The sequence below is a fragment of the Phocoena phocoena genome, chromosome 9 (genome assembly GCF_963924675.1).
Source record: "Phocoena phocoena chromosome 9, mPhoPho1.1, whole genome shotgun sequence".
In the NCBI taxonomy this organism is placed as follows: domain Eukaryota; kingdom Metazoa; phylum Chordata; class Mammalia; order Artiodactyla; family Phocoenidae; genus Phocoena; species Phocoena phocoena.
In genome coordinates this window covers 68,220,896-68,242,623 of record NC_089227.1, presented here as the reverse complement: position 1 = coordinate 68,242,623, position 21,728 = coordinate 68,220,896, and the positions used below count along the sequence as shown (strand labels likewise).

At 37.2% G+C, this 21,728-nt stretch overlaps 1 protein-coding gene and 1 pseudogene across 1 annotated transcript in view; one reads left to right on the top strand and one right to left on the bottom strand.

Annotated features, from left to right (window-relative positions):
• Positions 1–21,728, top strand: part of IMMP2L (inner mitochondrial membrane peptidase subunit 2) — a 914,463-nt gene that overhangs the window by 300,871 nt on the left and 591,864 nt on the right. The window lies entirely within an intron of this gene.
• On the bottom strand, positions 12,238–12,609 carry LOC136128490 (mitochondrial import inner membrane translocase subunit TIM14 pseudogene; annotated as a pseudogene).

The window sequence follows — 21,728 nt, the reverse complement described above, 5'->3', positions numbered from 1 at the left end:
TCTTGGTTGGTTTTTTTCATCAGAGAATCTGAGAATGATTTGTTTCTTTCTAGTTGGATTATATTAAGATCTAATAAATCCCTTGAAGGAAAAACTTGTTTTGGTATTTGTCTGGAATATAATTGTGTGAGTCTAGTCTACTTTTATAAATTACAGGTAGTTTAAGATGATTAAGTTAAAATGATGGACTCGTGTCATATTTAGAAAGATCTCTGGAGTTGTTGATCTACCCAGATATTTTTTAGTTAAGTACCTGAAACTGCTTCTTGCCCTTGTGTTTTCCGTCTTTTAGAGGCATTACAATTCAGGTATTTTGAAAACTTCTTTCTCAGAGGGTGTGAATTCAGTGTATGATAATTTGGGCAATTCAGGGCAGAGAGCTGAATTATTGAAGGGCCATTTTGCACCACTTGAGGGGCGCTCAGTTTTATGAGTTTCCCGTGACAGATACGGAAAAACACTTTACACTTTTACTCAAATTAAAAAACTTTTCACTCTAGGCAGCCTGGTCCTCTGTGAACAATGGACATAAACTGAACATCTGTGTGATAATGAGAAGCTGCAAGTATCTTTTAAAAGTGAAACTGCTTATTTGTAAAAGTGAAGTGCATTTTGTCTTAATCCTCCTTCAATGGGAGGTTTCCTTGATACATCTTATTCATTTGGAGTTGGCTTCCGAACTGAATTAGAAGAAGAAATAACATGTAGCATCTTATACAATGAACCAAAATGTTTCCCTAACATCACACTTGTAACCACTTTAGTGTTAGGAATGTTATCTTATTTCTACATCTGAATTCTGCACAATTGTGAAAGTATGGTATTTTTAGAGAATATTGATTAGATTCAAACATTATTTTACAAATTCAAAAATTACTATAGTTTATTTGTGCATCAGTTGGAGATGTTTGGTTTAAAGGCAAAATGAAGTTTGATAAATGCCATTTTGTTATTCTGTAACTTTGGTAAATAGATGTTTTTGTATTCAAAAACTTAATTAGCATAATACTTTAAAACAGGAAGAGCAGAAGGTATTTTTTTATGTGCTTGCTAGAATATTATCTAAATCAAGCAACTAACTCTTTTAAGTAAAAACAATCTCACTTTTCCAAAGAAACAACATGTAGTGTTGTTTAATCTCTGCATGCTTTAGTTTCCTTTCAGAGAGAAAATTTTTCATGGTTTATTCTTTTCAGTGACGAGGATTTAGACTGTTACAGCTATTGAATATCTCTAAAAAATACAAGAAAAACGTCAAAAGCATTTATTGTTTCCAGAAACATTCCTTGGTAATAGTGGCTTTGAATGATAGAAAGCAGATAAAGCTAGTATGTGGGAGTTATTTTCTGGTTAGAAACAGCATATAGATAGATAACCTTTTCTTGAAAAGAATTTTAATGTTTAGTTAAAACTTTTGGTTTGGGCAATGATTACTACAGATGCTCTCTGTACTCTGATTGTTCTAGAAATGCTCATGTTAACCAGAGCGTGAGCTTTGGAATTAGTAGACTTCATTTCAAATCCTGGCTCATCTATCTGTGGCTCCTTTATTTTTTAGATCCTGGGCATAGTGCTTACCTTTCTTGAGGCTGATTTTTTCTTCACTTGTAAACTTGTATTCATAATTCGTAATCCCCAGGGTTTTATTAGGGTAAAGTTGACATACATGTGAAATTTTTTGTTAATTATACACTATAATAATATTATTGGACTTCCCTGTCAGCACAGTGGTTAAGAATCTGCCTGCCAATGCAGGGGTCACAGGTTTGATCCCTGGTCCGGGAAGATCCCACAAGCCACGGAGCAGCTAAGCCCGTGCACCACAACTGCTGAGCCCGTATGCCACAACTACTGAAGCCTGTGCACCTAGAACCTTTGTTCCGCATCAAGAGAAGCCACTGCAATGAGAAGCCTGTGCATTGCAATGAAGAGTAGCCCCCGCTCTCCACAACTAGAGAAAGCCCACGTGCAGCAATGAAGACCCAATGTAGCCAAAAATAAATAATGTTATTATTTCTTATTATTATTAGAAGGTGCTCTATAAAGATATCTCATAATGAGTCATTTTAAGTGGAGAATTTTTTTGTAAAATGAATGATCTACACCTTCCTTTCCACCATTCCTCTGTTCCACTAATTTTATACTCTGAAATTTTCAAACACTGTGTTTAAAATTGTATCTGACAACATTGCACTTGTAATATGTCAGAACACATTCTAGCCTCATGGAAAATATGGTATTCAATTTGTGGTTGAATTATTTTCTTTAATTATGATATTTGCAGTACTTTTGGAAGAGAAAATAGTCTCTCAGTATTGGCAACCATGTTGATCACTATGGGAAGAAATGCTTTAAAAATGTATTGGTAATAAGCTTTGAAGTTTTCTTCACGTCTTTTGGTGCTGAATAATATTCCATTGTTTGAATGTACCACAGTATGTTTATTCATTCACCTACTGAAGGATATCTTAGTTGCTTCCAAGTTTTGGCAATTATGCATAAAGCTCTTGTAAACATCTGCATGCAGGCTTTCGTGTGGACATAAGTTTTTATTATTTTGGGTAAATACTGGGGTACTTGATTGCTACATTTGCAGTCAACTATGATTATAAGGAAAACAATCTTTGATTCCCAGTTAGGCAAAATATTAATTCCCAGTGAAGAATCCCATTGTTCCCATTAATAGACATATATTACAAAATAAATCTATCCAGTTATTATATTGGGGGTTTGTAAAAATAAAAATGTGAGGAAATGGAAAAAAATGCACTGATGTTAGTGATTATAATAGTAGGAGTTGCTGGAGTGCAGGTGGAATTGCTTACATAAGTAGAAGTTTTCATCAGTCTAGAATTACTTGATGTATTAGTTTGGAACATAGATTAAAAATAGGAAGTGTTTATATCTGGGTATGGGATTGTGGATAATTAAAATTTTTATATCATATTACTTGAATTTCATTTGAGAGTTGCATATGTTTACTATGTAAATTAGCATTGATAAGAGCTGAAGATTATTTTCCAGAAACAAAATATTACAGACTAGATAAGCATTTGTATGTAGCTTGATTTTTTTTTTCTTTTCTTTCTTTTTTTGTCTATAAAATGTTAACACATTGGGCTCATCAGTTATCCAATAAACTAGTATTAGGTATACTGACATTCCACCATGAGGGTTGAAGTAGTACTGTGAGTACAGTACTGGGCAGTGAAATGGCCCATTTCAGAGTGTCATCCATGAAATAGCATCCTTTTGTTCATTTCTGTTTACCAGATCAGAGATTGATAGGTGAATTAAAAAATGTTCCATAATGGCTATGGTCTATATTTTTAAGCTTTCCTCTTTGCAGATTTGCATATATTCAAAGGCTTTTAGGATCATTCCGGAATGCTTAGGACCATCCACTTTACTTTGAGATGAGAAAATTCAAACCAAACAAAGGCAAACAGATTTCTGCCCAAATGAGAACAGGTTAACTTACTTTTCTCTGCCATTAATAGCCACCAAAGCAAAATTTTTCACTCAGAAATCTCTTCCAATGAAGGTATTTGGGGAAAAAATGTTTAGCTCAAATCTGGGATAACTTGATACCTGTACTCTGTGTCTTAATGAATTTGTTCTAAATGATCTTGCTATCTGTGGAGTTACATAATTTCTGCAAATATTTTCATGTGGTACTTTAGCATTTTGAGAAACATTGATTTAGTTGGTGGTGTTTAAAAATTAATGTATTTCACCTAAGAGTCTTGATTTCTGGTTTTCTTTAAACGTTATATGAGGGCATGCTGCACCTAAAACTCTGCCTGGCAGTGGTTTTGGGGGCTGAGTTATCATCGCAAGTCCTCCTGAGTTCACTAAGGGCACCACTGGGCCTGTTCACTTGCTTATATGACTTGCCTGGCTTTTGAAAGCATTTGACTTCATGAGCTTTGGCCTAAATACTTGTCTGACTTTAGATAAAGTTGTTTGTAGCAGGTTTTGAGAGCCTTAATACAAGTTGATACATATTTTGTGATTCTTTGGTTACTAACTTTGACCCCAATTAGTTTGTATGATTTGGCTGAAACACAATCTTTAGATTCCCCTGACAAAAGCTCTTGGAGGGGTTCCTTCCATATATCATTGATGTTGCTTTTCATGACCTTGGCTTTGCCTTTCTGTAAAGGGCTTTATTTTCTGGCAGTCCCCACAGCCAAGCAGAATCACATCTAGCTTCTTACCTCTGAGCCTTGCGTGTTCTGATGTCTGGAGCACTCGCCCACCCTCGTTCATCTGGCTTCACATTGTCCTCCTCCTCCCTGGACAGCCTTCCTCACACTCGCTCTTCTTAGCTTGCCCACCATGCCTGGCTGAGGGCGCGTTGAGACCTGACAGGCGCCATCTTTGTTGCACTCTATACCCACTCACTGCAGGTAAATATTCATTTAGTAAATGATTCTTAAGTTTTTCTCGTGTCATTTATGAGTCATAGTTCCCTCTTGGCATTGACCTTTAGGTGGTTTACATTTGGGGAAGGGTTTCATTTTAGTGGAGGAATGATAGACCTCCCCCAACCATGTCCCACCGCATCCCCCCACCTCCTCCCCTACCCCTCCTCTTCTTGCTTCCTGTAAATACTCTAGGCGAGACCCTTTATCACAAAGAATTTTATTGGATTACAATGTCTTTTATCTTCCATATTCTCTTTCTTACCATATTTTCCACTTACAATAAAGTTGGAAACATTTGTAGAAATTAGAGGAAGCCTAGGCAACATTAGTAAAATTTGTGAAAATTTTTAATGCTCATCATATCATTTTTACTTTAGAAAACATTTTATATAGACTCAAACTAAATCTTCGTTCTTGTAAATAATGACATTGTCGATCTTAGAAACTAGTAACTCTTTAAATATATTTCCAGCGAGACTCTAAGGTTTTAGAGTAATAATAGAAAACACAATTTTCTAACGATTGGGACTTGGAAAAAACAAGTTCATAAATCTGAAACAATATCAAAAGATATCTCTGAATAATTATCTTCATATTGTGCCAGTATTACTAATTTTAAATAGGCTCTTCACGGGTTCTCAAAAATATAATTTTATTTCAGATGTTCAAAATGCCCAATTTAGTGTTGGCTCAAGCCTAATGCAGTGTTGGAGCCATGTATTATTCTTTAGAGGCTGGTATTCATTTCCTTTCCTGCCCTCCATCACAAGTTATTCCCTGTCCTTTATCCCTTTTCCAATGGCAATGTCCACTAACCTTTATCTTCTCAAATCTTGTAACAGCTATTTAAAATACCCTTGTGACAATATTTAGGGTGCTTGCTCATCTGTCATAATACTTTCGTATCTCTGTAATCTGTTTGCCAAGTCTGAGTTGACACTGCTCAGTTCAGAATTTTTTCATTGGCATATTTCTGACGGCCCCATACCCATTCATCAATGCGGGCGTGTGCGTGTGCATGCACGCACACACGCACACTCTTTGACTTTCTCTTGTTGGTTGATGATGCTTACCTTTTACGTGATATATGATCATCCCTACCACCAGATGAATAAACCATTGCTTCATTTGAACCCATTCCTGAGGGAGAGAATCCTTCATGTGAGTTTGAGATAGAGAGGAAGATCATTCTTCATACTCTTGAATGACCTACTTTAAGAAGCGATGAGGGCTTCCCTGGTGACACAGTGGTTAAGAGTCCGCCTGCCAATGCAGGGGACACAGGTTCGAGCTCTGGTCCAGGAAGACCCCACATGCCACGGAGCAACTAAGCCTGTGCACCACAACTACTGAGTCTGTGCCCTAGAGCCCGCGAGCCACAACTACTGAGCCTGTGTTCCACAACTACTAAAGCTTGCGTGCCTAGAGCCCATGCTCTGCAATGAGAGAAGCCACCGCAATGAGAAGCCCACACACCACAACAAAGAGTAGCCCCACTTGCTGCAACTAGAGAAAGCCCGTGTGCAGCAACGAAGACTCAATGCAGCCAAAAATAAAATAAAATAATAAATTAAAAAAAAACAGTGATTATTGGTAAGATTCTGAGATATGTTCTCTTCTTCTTTTGTTAAAGCAAATTCTGTTTCTCTTTTCTGTTCTTGTCATAGCTTTCACAGATATGAGGTGTTTTGTTAGAAGAGAGTATACTAGGTGGGCCTTCATAGCAGATCTTGTATTAGGGAATAAGACACATGAAGAAAGCAGTGACAGAGTGGCATTATGTTTTTAGATGTAAGATGGAAGTTCAATAGAAATAGTATTGTTCCCCCAAATGGACAGCTTTTATCTTTAGAAGCAGTTTGTAAATTTTTAGTAACAAGAAACAGATGTACGGAGTTAAGTCTTTTACTTCTCTAAAGTTGAAAATTTTACTTCTGTAATGGATATAAGCTCCCTGTCATATAGGATTATAGCCCAATACAGGAAGGACTTTAAGATCTGTTGTTGAAATGACTACTCTCCATGCAAGAATATCAACCTTAACAACTTGAGAATTTGCTAGTGCAGTGTTTGTTCCTGACAGTTTGCTTCAGTTATATTGCAGCTTTTAATTCTATAAGAGATTTAGATGGAGAATTACTAGTGATGGTGAACACTTTCAGCATAAGTATTTCATAATTCAACATATTAATAAATATATATTTCATATTCAGCATAATAAATATTTCTGGAATGATTGAATGGCAAGTGAACAAGGCAACATCAAGCTTAAAAATTGCTGTTTCTTCTGAAGTGAACTGCTGTTTACTTGGCATAAAAAGAATAAGGCAGGTTTTTCGGTAACAGTATTTTTCACCTTTAGATACTTGAGTCAGAAGAAAAGTGCACAAAAAGATTTGTTATAGGACAAAAAAAAATCATACAGTCCTCTTTTCTTCCCTAGTAAAATACAGCTTACTAAATATAACAAAATAAGAAATGGTTATGGAAGACAGGATGATAAGTTGTTTCTAAATAATTGAATCATTATGGAAGATAATAGTATGTCAGAACCCAAACTTACTTCATTGAGGAATATTTATACGTTTACTTCTCTTTGCTTTTTGGAAAAATTCTAGCATGTTCCTGTTCCTAGCCTCCCAAATTTGCTCTCCTTCAATCAGTAGTCATGGTCTAGCTGTGCTTTTGGCTTTGGTTGAGTTGGAGGAGCATTTAGAGTGGTCATCTGACATGTCTGGAAATTTGGTGATGCACGAGGCCTTCAGAACTAAGAGAAATGGTTAAAAAAAAAAAAAAAAGCCCCAGCTAGCTCATTTGCATAACATGAATGGCTCACTATGTGAAATACAGCTGATGCACGGGCAGTTCAGGTGAATGAATTGTTCTCTGTGGCCTGTTAGATTTTTTTCTCCACTTCAGTAACTGCTTGGAAATGAAAATCATCTGGGCCCCTGGGTTGTGAAGTATTGTTGTCATGCAGTTCCCTTTTGTTTTCTTTTATGCTCGAGAGTTGGAGCTATTAAAGGCAGCTTCATTTATTGTTTAGTTGAATCAGAATGACTGCAATTCCACAAACAAATTGGACTTCAGTTAGGAGTGCTTTGTTATAAATAATCTTGGAAGAGATTGGATTCTTTCCTAGCTGATATACTTCAGCTGTATGTTAAAATCAAAATCTCAAAGGGATTGATTTATTGATGATCTGAGTGATAGCTGAGCAACATACACCTGTCCTCATCCTGCTCTCTTTTGCTGTCTCTAATTCCCTAGTGTATTCAGCAAAAGTTTATGGTAAGGGAAATAAATATTCTATTTTCTGAATTATTCTTTTCATTTTAGCCTCCACTTAAAAAACAAACAAACAAACAAAAAAACACCAAAATAGTTCTACAATGCACAGCCCTTTTAGTGAATACTTCTTCATGATCTGGAAAGAAAACCTGTTTCATAGATTGGTTAAGGGTTAGGTGAATCATATTTTCCATATACAATGTTAGGACATTTTGAAATTTAACAATATGTTTTTTGCTACAGGCTTCAAATACCTAAGCAATACCTGTAAGCACCTCCTTTCATTGACTGTAAAAAAAAAAAAATTTTTTTTTTTGTCCATTAAGGTGTATTTATTAAAGTGTCCATTAAAGTGCTTCAAGTTATTTGGTGCATAAATCATCTGGAGACATAGAAAATCTGGTAGTTTCCTCCTTGGTGGAAAAGATATGTGTGTATGTATGTATGTGTGTGCATATGGCATGTACTTTGTACTTACATATAAAGATAAAAGTGAAAACTGAGCATACATTTGCTTAGACCTTGGTCCTTAACTATAAATGCCATAATAAGTAGCACTTTGCTTCCTTGATTCATAAATGCTACTGTGGTCAGTTATACTGTCAGTAACAATCATTTCATGTAAGTAGGCTAAGTTGGCATTAATTTTCTTATACATTGTTTTTTTCTTGCTAGACACTTTACGTGTGTTATTTAACTTGAAGTAAATAGTATCTCCTTTTTTACAGGTGAAAAAATTAACATTTAGAACTGTTAAGTGACTTACCCTCAAATCACACAGCTAGTAAGTTGTAGAGCGAGTATTTACATCTCTGTCGATCTAGCTCCAAAGCTTATGTATTTCACCCTTCCTTTCTACTCACTGTCTCCTATAGAGGTAAAGTTTTGACAAAGCAGATCATATTTTCAATTTGATACATGATAGAAAACAGTGGTGAATGTGTTTAAAGTGACCTTTTTTTTTTTTGAAAGATCTGTTTATAAATTAGAATTGTTATTTTCCTCAAATGAGGCACACGCATGGTGACTTGGAGTATATTAACATGTTTTAGATGAATACACTCTTATTCATAATATTCAAAAGCATATTAAATTAATAGTTTTAGAAAATAAGATGCAGGGCTTCCCTGGTGGTGCAGTAGTTGAGAGTCCGCCTGCCGATGCAGGGGTCGCGGGTTTGTGCCCTGGTCCGGGGGGTTCCCGAATGCCACGGAGTGTCTGGGCCCATGGGCCGTGGCCGCTGGACCTGTGCGTCCGGAGCCTGTGCTCCGCAACGAGAGATGCCACGACAGTGAGAGGCCCGCGTACCGCAAAAAAAAAAAAAAAAAAAAAAGTAAGATGCAAATGTGAATTAAATGTTTGTCTAATTCAAACATAAAAACATAAGGTATTGTTACTTTAAGGTGTTTCGAGCAAGAATGTGCACATAACACTGTAGGGTTGACCTGTGCTGATGTGCTGTTACTGTTGTACCACATGTGTTTTAGGTGCTCTATGGTTTACCTTTTAAAAGCATTTAGTGTTCATAAGGTATAAGGTCTGATGTCTAATGTGCCGTTGATAAACAGTTCATTGTGGCAGAGACTTAGGAGTGGGGGTTGGAATGGAATGATGACGTTTACTTTTTCTGACACGCCACTAGCATGCTTCAGAAAGAAATTTGACAAAGCTAATTGGAGAGACTACCAAAACTATAAAGTAGGTCCATAGCTTAGACTTGTGAGTACTAGCCTTTATAACAGACTTGACAGCAACACAAATCTGTTAAAAGAAAATGGAACTGTCCTTGACATGAAAAAATGGGATTGTCATAGATACACCACGTTGTGCAGTTTTTCCTTTTAATTACTGTATGAGAATAAAATCATGTTTTGCAGCTGGTCCTTCTTCATTTTCATTTGCCTTGACTAAATCTCACACCTAGGGGTTTGAAACATGACAGACAACAGGTGTGAATCTGTGTCTAATAAGTGACTGTAGTTTCTGTCCTTCCTTTAAAAATTGGCTATGTTGTAAACATCTGTAATACTAATCAAGAGAGCCTTTTCCCCTTACTTTCCATACCATGGTTAGATTATATGTCTGAATCAAATCACAAACTTAAGTCAAGTTATTAAATTACTCTTGCTAGAAGAATAGATTTTAAAGGAATGATGAGTTTCAGTCAGTTAAGTGCAGCTGGCAAGCAGCCATTCATTATGGCCTAGTGTGACATTGATTTTTGACTAGAAGAAATGGAAACATAGCAGTAACTGTGTATCCTTAAGGAAACATTATATATTATTGATGTACTTTGTCTCCTTAAAAGCCACTACCAAAACTTTATTCAAATTGAATTTTGATTGTACTGATAAGGAAATCTATTCATAGTCGAAGTCAAAACATTCATTATTGTGAAAATAAGATGCTAATCCCAAACTATCACCGTAGCAACTATTTCTACCACTGTTATTTAAGGACACAAGGTGTTTTATTATACACAAGACCTCTTTTTTTAAAGCAAAAATTACAAAATACACTTAATTACATTTAGTAGGAACACGTGGGCTGACTCATTGTGCGGATTAAATAGACTATCGAAACAAAATCAGTTGATTTGGCTCATTTTTTTCCTCCTACATTTTCTCCAGTGATTACTGCTCTCATCTACTTGCCAAATTGATGGGAGTTGGCAGTAAAAAATAAGCAGTTGAAAATATGGGAGATTAAGTTTTCTGAATTTCATAGAGGGTCATCAGAGGGAAAAATTACAAGAGTTGGTCTTAACGGGTTGATAGGTTGCATTATGAATTGTCTGTTTTCAGTTACAATCACCTAGACCTAATTTTAGAACCCTTGCCTTAAGAGAATGTTATTTTTGTTTTCCATATTTTGATAAATACGGTAGATTTAACAAAGAAGGTGTTCATAATTCTTGCATGATTTGTCTTGTCATTAAGTGTCAGAACCTTAGATTCTAATTGTATTAAGTCTGTGAAAATTAACAGTGGAAAGTGGTACAGTGTTTAATTTGCATAAATTAGGCCTTGTTGAAATTAGTGTCTAGGATATTGAATATTGGCTTCAGGGTCTGATCATACTGAATGCTGTACATAATAAAGTCTATTTGTGTAAGGCAAATAAACGAAGGGGGTGGTTTCAGGGACAGTAGGTAATATTTAGTCACAGCTGTAGCTTGAATAGCAAACTGGCTACCGGATAGTGTTGAATTTAATGGGGATTTGAGCCAGTCATTCTCGTTCCAATTGGCAGAGACCTGGAATGAGTCCAAATTTGCGTATGAGGAAGATGTTCTGAGGCAGAGGCCCTGGAAGGGTTGCTGCTGCTTTGGACGTAATGACAACAAGCCTGATTCATCTTCTTCAGCTAGGTTGGGGGGTACATCTTGATCTTCTCTACTCCTCCTTCACTCTGATGATGAAAGCTACAATTATTGCAATTATGGCAAGTATTACACGCATTCCCACTTAATTTTCAGAATAATTCTGAAAGGTAGTTATTCTTTTTTTTTTTTGTGGTACGCGGGCCTCTCACTGTTGTGGCCTCTCCTGTTGCGGAGCACAGGCTCCGGACACGCAGGCTCAGCGGCCATGGCTCACGGGCCTAGCCACTCCGCGGCATGCGGGATGTTTCCGGACCAGGGCACGAACCTGTGTCCCCTGCATCGGCAGGCGGACGCTCAACCACTGTGCCACCAGGGAAGCCCAGTTGTTATTCTTATTTTTACAGATGTGAAAATTAAGATTCAGAGAATTTAAAGAACTTAATCAAGGTCATTCAGCTAATAAGTGGCAAAATTTAGACTCAAACTAGGTCTGTCTGATTGCAAAACCTTGACTTTTCCATCCACCACCACTATTACAAATTATAAAAAAAATTAGAATAATTTTTCTCTGTAACATGTCTATATTGGGTCAGCTTTCAGTTCAGCTTACATCATAAAAGCTATTTTCCCACATGACTATTTTACCTTCTAACAGATCTTTTATCACTCATATTCTTCTTTTAGGTCATTTGGAGTGGGGGCTTAAAAGGCAGGCAGCTGCTGGATTCTGTTCCTAGACTGACCCTGGAATCACCCCTGCCCTGTTTTATCTGTCTCTGCCAGCTTGCAAGTGATGCTTTTCTGCATCTCCAATCTTTCAGGCTTTTATAATATTAAGTTATTGAGTGTGTACCATATATAAGGCTGTCATATATAGTATTAAATCAGTAAATCATGGAAGAAGGAGAAAAAGGAAGAGGAAAGAAGAAAGAAATTTGTTAGTTTGGGAAATTGAACATTTCAGAGACAGATTGGGTTTACTTCAGAAGCCACCTTACCAGTCCATCTCTGGTGTGCTGTCTGTGTTACTTTCCCACTGAGCTGAGGTCTCCCAAGTGATGGCTCCTGAGTTCATATACTACTAAGTGATTTTTTTTTCTTTTTTTTTTAAGCTTTGAAGCATTTTATTATAAAAAGCTGGTACTCATATACATAAATGAGTAAGAACTTAAAATTCATCATACATTTACTTCATTTTTTAGCTTGACCTTCTAGTAAATCTTTAGCTTCATTGATTTTGGCTGCTATATAAGGAGATCCTCCCTTGTCTGGGTGATTTAAAAGCATAATTCATTGATGAGCAGCTCTTATTTTTCCCTTATTGGCAGTAGGGCTTACACCTAGTATTAATGCTGCTTCCCGTTTTGTCATTTTGGGTTCAAACCCATCTCTGTAATAGACACCACTGAAGGCAGATTTTGGTAGACTTTGAAAAACTTGTTTTACTTGAGGCTCCACATGCTTCACGGCTTGCAAAGCATAACAGCCTGCAAATCCTGCAGCAGCAATGGTCAGTCCAGCTGCTACCACTGTACTGGTTCCCACTACCATGGGAACTACCATGGTTCCCCCTGGGCTCCTCTGCTTCCACCGGGAGCACAGTTCATCCCACCCCACCAACTCTACACCTTTCGATTTTTCTTTTCTTTTTTTTTATGAAAAAAGCCCCCCAAATGAGTCAGTACGGTGAATTAATTAGGAAAAAAGTATGCATTTCTATGAGATTTGTAAGCTATTTTTATTGGTGCTTGTGAATGCTTTAAATTGAAGATTCTCTGCTCCTGATATTCTAAACTGCTTCTAGGTTCACAGAAACAAACACACTGGCAAAAATTCTACATCCTAACTTCTATCTAAATTTCATAAGAAGGATAATTGAAGTGTCGTTATGTAAATTCACATTTTTTTGGTCTACACTAAAAACTGTGAAGAAAATAGCTGTAGGAATATTAGGCATGTATTCATTCATTCCACATTTATTATTTCTTTTGTATCATGTGTGATATTGAATCTTTTTTTGTGTGAAAATGATTTTGTTTAGTCGGGGTTTTTATTTTTGAGGAGTTTTTTCCCTGTTTTCCATTTTGGATTGTCTTATGATTCAACTTGACTTTCTAGAAGGCACTCTGAAATTTGACAGTATTCCTTATAGAAGTAATTACTATACTTGACAGTTGTATTATATGATATTCTGTGAGAAATTCTCAGAGGAGTATCTCAGTTATTTTCAAAGTGTCTCCACTTTAAAAACTTTTTTTTTTTTTTTTTTTTTGCGGTATGTGGGCCTCTCACTGTTGTGGCCTCTCCCATAGCGGAGCACAGCCTCCGGACGCGCAGGCTCAGCGGCCATGGCTCACGGGCCCAGCTGCTCTGCGGCATGTGGGATCTTCCCAGACCGGGGCACGAACCCGCGTTCCCTGCGTTGGCAGGCGGACTCTCAACCACTGCACCACCAGGGAAGCCCTTAAAAATTTTTTTAATGAGCATTATAGTAGTATTTATTCATGATTCTCTGACTTACTTTATTTTGCTCATTTACTCAGTCATCGTTGATTCATTCATTTTCAGTTAATAAATATTTACTAAGCCCCTAACATATGTGTTGCTCTTGGCAGATGAAATGGATATATTTCCCTTATGACACTTATCCTGTGTTGAGGAAGACAGATTAAACAAAGAAACACACTAAGTTGACAACTGGTGTGAGGAAAAGAACAGTGTGTTATGAGAGAGGCAGCAACCCACCTGAGAATGCGCAAGCAGGGAGGGCTTCATTGGGGAGGTAAAATTGAGCAGAGATCTGATGGATGCTGAAGAGTTATTTAGCTCCATCAAGATTTGGGAGAAAGGCTATGTACATGTAGTTAGCCCTCTGTATCCACAGATTTTGTATCTGGGGATAAGGAAGGCCGACTGTACCGTGTCATTTTATATAACGGACCGGAGATTTGCGGATTTCGGTGTCCATGAGTGGTCCTGGAACCAATCCCCCCACAGATACTGAAGGAGGACTGTACCCTAAGGAGGGAACGAACTGGCCTTTTTGGAAGAACCGAAGAAAACCTGTGTGGTAGTTAGAGTAAAGGCTAAAGTTATGCAAGATGGGGTTTGCCATTTGACGATTTTCATTTCCAGGCATGAAGTGAAGTTTGCTAACCTTTCATGCATTGTTTATAGTAGTAGGAAATATGTGATGGTGTAAATATCAGAATAATTGACCTTAACCATTTGAAAAATGGAGACAGCTTTGTGTTATGTTAGATGTCAGTTTTTAAATACTTGGAAAGGTAGACAGACCAAGTAATTTGATTGCTGTAGGACTTGTGAACAATTCTTGGTTTTAGTTTTATAAATATTTTTCCTTGGGTTTTGCATGTACACCCATACACCACTTATTTAGCTGTTTTTCTTTTAAGGAAATCTTGTATTGTTTATTAAAGTGTTTAAGAAAATCTCTATCAAAATTTTATTTACCTACCATATTATCTTTAAAAAGGCAGGGTGGAGTTAATTTCCTCATTTGCTTTGTGTGTTATCTTCTTGCAAAATGAAAACCCAAAGTCTTTTTCCAGATTACTGTTGTAAACTAAAGTAAAACATAAGACATACTAACCTACGGGTTTTTGGATGTGTACGAATGTGATTCTTTCAGGGACAGTGTGATCCTTGAAATAGCAATGTAACCTAAATATTTTATTAAAGAGCTGCTGGAAGTGAGCATATGTTTTGTTTGTGACTAGTATAATTCCTTTTGTATGTCACCGTCCAAAACTATTAACTCCTTTATTATGATATTTATTATTATAGAAGATTCCAGTTGCATTCTTTGTTAAACTAACTCCTCTTAAGTTCTGCCTTGTGGTCCCAAGTGTTGTCTTGAGAATGTTTTTGTCCCTTAAGGTGACTTGAAATTCTTTGTTGCTTGGGTGCAAAATTTAAATATATTCTCTCTTTATTCCTTCCAAACTCCAATATATTACTAGTTGGCTAATCTGATAAACTGGTTAAGGAGAATATGTTTATTGGTTAACGCTAATGTCTTGTACCTTAATTAATTCTTTCACTATTTTAAAACCAAAGGAATAACAAATGCAATAGAATATTACTGTGAGTTGAACGTAAGCGATCTAAAATCTGTATATATTTCATAACTTTCTCTTAATTTACGTTTCTTAAGTACTGTTTTAGGCTAGATATATTATCTTAAAAAATGGCATTTTTGCCATTCTGCTATCCTATCTGATTGCTGTGCCGAATTCCTCGTCTGAGCTCCAGACATCTGCATCTAATTATCTGCCTGACATCTCCACCTGTGTATCTCAAAGGCCCCCTCAAACTCAGCGTCACTGCAGACTGGACCAGGTTCTCTGCCAGTGTTTTCTGTCTTAGTGAAGAACAACCACAGCACATCCGGTCGTGTGAGAGCCACGTCTCAGATCTATCCTTGGAACCTCTTGCTACCTCATTCCTCGCATTGCTTCCACCACAAAGACCTATTGATCTTACGGTCATCCGCTGCCGTCCATCTCCAGTGACGCTGAGTCCAGGACGACTACAGGCATTGATTAACCTGTGTCTCTTCATCTACTCAGCTTCATATAACCTTTTGTCCCACTTGATCCAAAGTGATCTTTTGAAAATTCAAGTTTGCTATCATGTGAATAGCCTTCATTATCTTCACTTATTTTAAGATGAAGACCATAGTTATTAAGGTAGCCTCAATGTCCCCATAAAGTCTGTTATCTGCCTGCCTCTCTAGCCTCACCCTCCCCATTTTCATGTAACATTTGAAATAAAATAATGTATGCAAAAAAACCTATAAGTTTTAAAACAAACAAACAAAAACACCAAAAAACCAAACCAAACAAAAAACTGAACAACCACGAATCTGCCCCCCAACTTAAAACTCACTGCATCTCCCTGTGGGTGCCTCTTCATTATCTTTATTATCATTATGTCTTCCTGCTGAGATGTAAACACTATCCTGATATTTGTATTTTTATAAACCTTTGCTTTACAAAAACAAATAGCATGATCTGAGAGAGAGTGAGAGAGAGATTGATTTTCCTTACTTGGAGATTTCCCTTACCAGCAGTGCATTAAAACTGTTTTGTTACTGAGTCTACTTGTATGACCATTGAAGGTCTCCCCAAGAGTTAGTCCCTATGTCACCTGAGGTGAAAGTCTTTTTCAGATTCCTTTGCTTACTTAGCTGTCTATATTCCAGCTTCGTTGACTGTTAATTTTTGTTCCTTGGTGATCGCTCGTTTTTCCCTTCCTCCAATCCCTGCCCATCATAGGGATTCTGTTGCTTTTGTCAGATCTCGCCTGCTCCCTGTTAACATCTGCCCATTCTTTTTTTGTTGTTTTTTTTTGTTTGTTTGTTTCTTGCGGTACGCGGGCCTCTCACTGTTGTGGCTTCTCCCGTTGCGGAGCACAGTCTCCGGACTCGCAGGCTCAGTGGCCATGGCTCACGGGCCCAGCCGCTCCGTGGCATGTGGGATCTTCCTGGACCGGGGCACGGACCCGTGTCCCCTGCATCGACAGGCGGACTCTCAACCACTGCACCACCAGGGAAGCCCAACATCTGCCCATCTCAACCACTGCACCACCAGGGAAGCCCAACATCTGCCCATTCTTTACTCCCAACTCAAGCATTTCTTTTCCAAATAAAACTTTCTTTGTCCCCCTTCCTCAGTAACCCCAAGCCCAAGTGAGTTTCCTTTGTTCCAGATATTCCTAGGTCTGCATTTCCTTTCTTTAGATTGTACCTTATTTTGTAATTGCATAGTTGGTAATGTGTTTGATTACTGCCTCTCTCTCTCTCTTTCTCTCCCCCGCACCCACTCACTAAACTGAGGAAAGGGTATCATAGCATTATAATATCTTTAGGGCTTGACACAGAGCTTGGCATCTGAGTGGTGCACAGCAATTACTTACTGAAAAAAGAAAAGAATGAAGAAATGAATGAGTAAACGTAACTCTACCTCAGCCTGAAGTTTCCTGTAAAACAGAGCTAGCATTGTCCCACATTCATTTTCTTTCAAGATAAGCTATGAAGTTTAAGGTTTCTTGAAATTATACAACACTTTTATAATATATTAATAGTGTCATCAAAACTATTTTAAAAATAAGGGTAAAATAAGTATTTGATCTCGTTGATCTTTCTTCTGCATTTCTTTGCTTTTCAGTCTCTTTATTCCTCAGATCCCTATGTGATCTAGAGTATGGAGGCCCTTGCTAATGTTTGAGTTGATATCAGACCTCAGTAGGTACTTGTGAAGTGAAGAAGTGAATTATTTACAAGAAACTATCCTTCACGTATATTAAATTGGTTGTAGAATGATCCAGTGTTGAAGAATACTGAGCACCAGGTACCCCACTTTCATCATTAAAACAATGCCCTCAGCACACCTTTCTCTTTTCTATGCCATCATAACAAATAAAGACCTTGTTACTTCATCAGCTCATTATCGTTTGGTTTCTATTTGGTGAAATCTAAAGAGATCTTCTGTGGTTATGGTTAGAAATTTATTAAAACATGCAAATCCCTGTTTCATAAAACTCAAAATAAACCATACGCTAGCCATCCTACACTATCCAGGGTTCTTTTTGGAATTACATCTAAGAGCTGAGAAAATGTAACACAGAGATTTTTACCAAAGCTTACATAATCTTCAGTTCTTTACATTTGGGCTTTTTCTGAGCATTTCTCCAATGTAACATTTCCTATATATTTAGACATAGTAAATGAAAAAAATGCTTCTAATTGAACCTTATCAAACATTTGCCTTTGAAATGCAAAAGCTTAGTGCACCCTAATGGCATGGAGTATTTTAATATATGCAATAATTCCTTTTCTGTTTTAGTCAAACACCCTGGAAATTCCTCATTAAATCCGATTTTATCCCTCATTGAGGTCATTCCCCATGATAAATTAAGCACTTAAATGACACATGTTATCCTAGAAAGATGGAAGATGGCTGGGAGGGGCCTGGGGTGGGGTGATACGGGAGCATTTGGAACATGTGTAGCACATTCAGCAGGACCTTTCCTATCAGAAACCAGGGAGGATTTCAACTCTTAGAAAAAGTGGTTTCCTTGATTGCCTGACTGTAATGTTCATAGCCAGAGCTGATAAAATCATAGCTGGTACATATGTATCACTATCCTAACCCATAGTTTAGATGCTTTTAATAATTGCAGTATTTGAAGTACAAACTACTAGGTATAAAATGAATAATATTGTAAGTCAACTATATTCTTCAATATAAAAAGGGAAAGGATTCTTAAAAAATAATGTTCAGTATTTTCTTTGAAACAGAAATTAAGCATTGCTTAAATCAGTAGTTTTTTTTAAGAATGAAACATGTAATTATTAAGAATTGATTCTGTTTCCATTGGAATATATGTCATCAATTTGGAGAGAAATTATTTTATTATTTATTTATTTATAATAATTTGTGGTACGCGGGCCTCTCACTGCTGTGGCCTCTCCTGTTGCGGAGCACAGGCTCCGGATGCGCAGGCTCAGCGGCCATGGCTCACGGGCCCAGCCGCTCTGCGGCATGTGGGATCTTCCTGGACCGGGGCACGAACCCGTGTCCCCTGCATCAGCAGGTGGACTCTCAACCACTGCGCCACCAGGGAAGCCCGAGAGAAATTATTTATAATAAAGGTGACTTGAGTAGAAGAACTGAAGGTTTGTGTGCTGTTGGTGTGTTGGCAAGTTGTTAGTATTTCAGATATATGACAAATAAGGGCTTAATGTGACATTAATAGTAGGTAATTAAAAGAAAAACTGGCATTGCTAGTGCTTGTTGACTTACCTGTTTTGTACTTTAATGTTTACTGTTATGTCTTGGTCATTTTTGAAAGGTATAAATTATTTTACCTTTTGTTTTTACATATATGCATATTTTTTTACAATGTAATAAATTGCCTCTTTCCTAAAATGGCTGAAGCCCTTTGTTAAATTTCTTTTTAAAAATTGATAGCTAAGTGTAAGAGCAGAGGCTATATTTAATCATAGTCTTTCTTTTGCAAATAACTATAGAATGTTTATGCATTTTGGACAAAGCTTCAGGGGCAGAAAAGCTGCCCTTGCTCAAGTTAAGAAGTCTCATACAAAATTCACTGGACTCGCTCAATATATGGTCAGTTTCTGGGAATGGATACAGCTGTGAACTTCAACTTGTTCCCCAGTCCTCTGTACATCCAACACATACTTGAGAGCTGACCTGTGGGATGTGCTGGTCTTGGTCATTTAGTCCCCAGGATCATTAGGAAGCTACTTTGGTTCTTGTGCTTGAAGCTCCATGCTTCCTGGCTTTTGGAAGATATTTCCAGATAGAGACCTTTTTGCTTTTTGCCTCCCCCCACCCCCCTGCCCCCATAAAAGGAAAGTTCTTCTTGTGGAGTCTGATTTTTCTTTTTAAATGATAACCTAATGTTCTCCTGATACAAATTGATTGAAACAGACTTAGTTGTATTAAGTAACTCTGATGCCAGACACACGTTATATCCTGGCACACGTCCCAAATGCTCCTGTTCCCACCTTGACAGCATTTTAGGTCTGTGGCTTTTACTTACTATATGCTGGCATCATGTGGCTAGTACTTACTCTTAAATTCAGGAGAAGAGAATTATTTTGTTTTCAATAAAGTTTTTTTAATAAAGTACAAAGATGAAACTATTTCAACAGCAGATAATCTCTTAATGAGAGGATTCCTGGTTAACCCAAAGAAGCCAATCCTCACATTATTTCTGATAGATTTCTGTGGCCTAGGGTTATATTTCAATAGAAGTGGTTTTAGGAATCTCTACATGCTGTTGAAACCAAAATTGGTCATGTTAGGCTCTCTAATAAATACAACTAATAAGAAAACAGATTAATAGTAGAAAGAAATTTTCAAAGTATTGATTCACTTGAAATGTTATAAATACTAATCTGGATTAACTTTAAAATGCGCTATGATGTGATATGTTTTTTTCTTGTATGTGCTAGAATTTCGCTTATAAGAATGCTTTATTGTTAACATATTTAAATGTAAAGAGATATGTATTGACAAACATGCATACTCATCATCAGACGTCTGTTACATGCTTGCAGTATTAAAAGCGATTCATTCCTGACTTATGCAGAATTATGAGAGCAGCCTTATTGAAGGTTTCTGTTCAGTTTTTGTCTTTTTAGGCAGTGACTTTATAGACACATATATGCTTTGGGATTCCTTTTTACCACTGTCCTTAGAGACTGGCAAAAGAAGTTGTAGGTAGATATGGTTTTGTTCAGAACAGGTTTCTAATATGCATTTTTTCCTCTTGGGTGCTAAAAAAAACAAACAAACAACAAAAAAAAACCTGGCTCTTACAGTAAGCCTAAAAGAAAACAGGTAGAAAGTGTATGATATATCCCACTTCCTTCTTTGCTTATTGATTTTTGGGAACATATGTTGAACAGAGGCAGAAAGTTTGTGGTCTCTTAACATAATGGTTTGGGGAGCAACTGAAATGTAGAAAAAAGGGAAGAAGATAAAGAAGCAATGTTAATGGAATAATGCAGAATAGTGTGAGAAAATGCACACTGGTCTAAATGGAGTACTGCTGAGAAGGAAATAGTGGTGTGGCTGTTTGTACCTTGAAACTGGCAGTAGTGTCTGGTGAGTGCTGCTTTCTGTGCTACCAATGCCAGAGAAAAGATGTCTGGAACCTTTGAATGCTGCTTGCTCACCTCATCTCTCCTTCCCCTCCCTTTTTTCCATGTCAACATTTTCTGTGTGCTCATCTGCCCTCTCATTTATTACATTCCTTTTTTATCCTGACCCCTCCCATTTCATCAGGGATATCAATTCACCAGTCAACTAACCCTTGGAAGTTGGCATTTTCCAGTCATTTCCTCTCCACTGATTATTATCTTCACACATATCCTGACCCATATCTTGCTCATGTGGTTCTATGTAGTCCTGTTCCTTCTGTCCCATCACAGTATTGCTCTATTATTTCCTTTTCCTTGTAGCCTATTTTCTAAAAGAATGTTACAATGCTGTGGACTCAAATATCACATGTGATCATGCCCTTTCTGGAAAATGAACCAAAGATAATAACCAAAATTTGCCTGCTTTTTTTTGTTGGCAGAGTTAAAATTTCTTCCTTCACATTTCATTTACTTTATATTTAGCTAGAATTATGTTGATATAAAATGAAATTGTACCCTAACCTTCCTGTTACTGTGATAATCAAGTTGATCATCATATACCAGGAATTCAAAGAGCAGCATTGATCAAATAACTGAATGGCTCTTAACTAGCTGTTTGATGTTGGATTCCCTAGAAGCTGATGCTAAGATGAGGATTTATTTGCAAATAATAAAGTGAGAAACGAGTTAGGGAGTAATAAATGGGAAAGGCAGGACTGGGAAGGGAAAGAAGGGGTGTAATTTCAGGCAAAGTCTGTCCAAGTGCAGCTGAAGCTTAAAATTTCATGGAAGTTCTGTAGTATGAATTATGCCACTGTTCCAACCCAGATTAAATGAACTGGACATTTATCCTTCTATACCTGTCAACCACTGACTAAGGACCACAGGACTACAGGGTAAGGGAAGGTGGATGCTTGCCACAGTTGGACAAAAGGACTCTAGTTAGCCTTAGGACAGAACAACATTTATGAGTGCTATTTTTTGA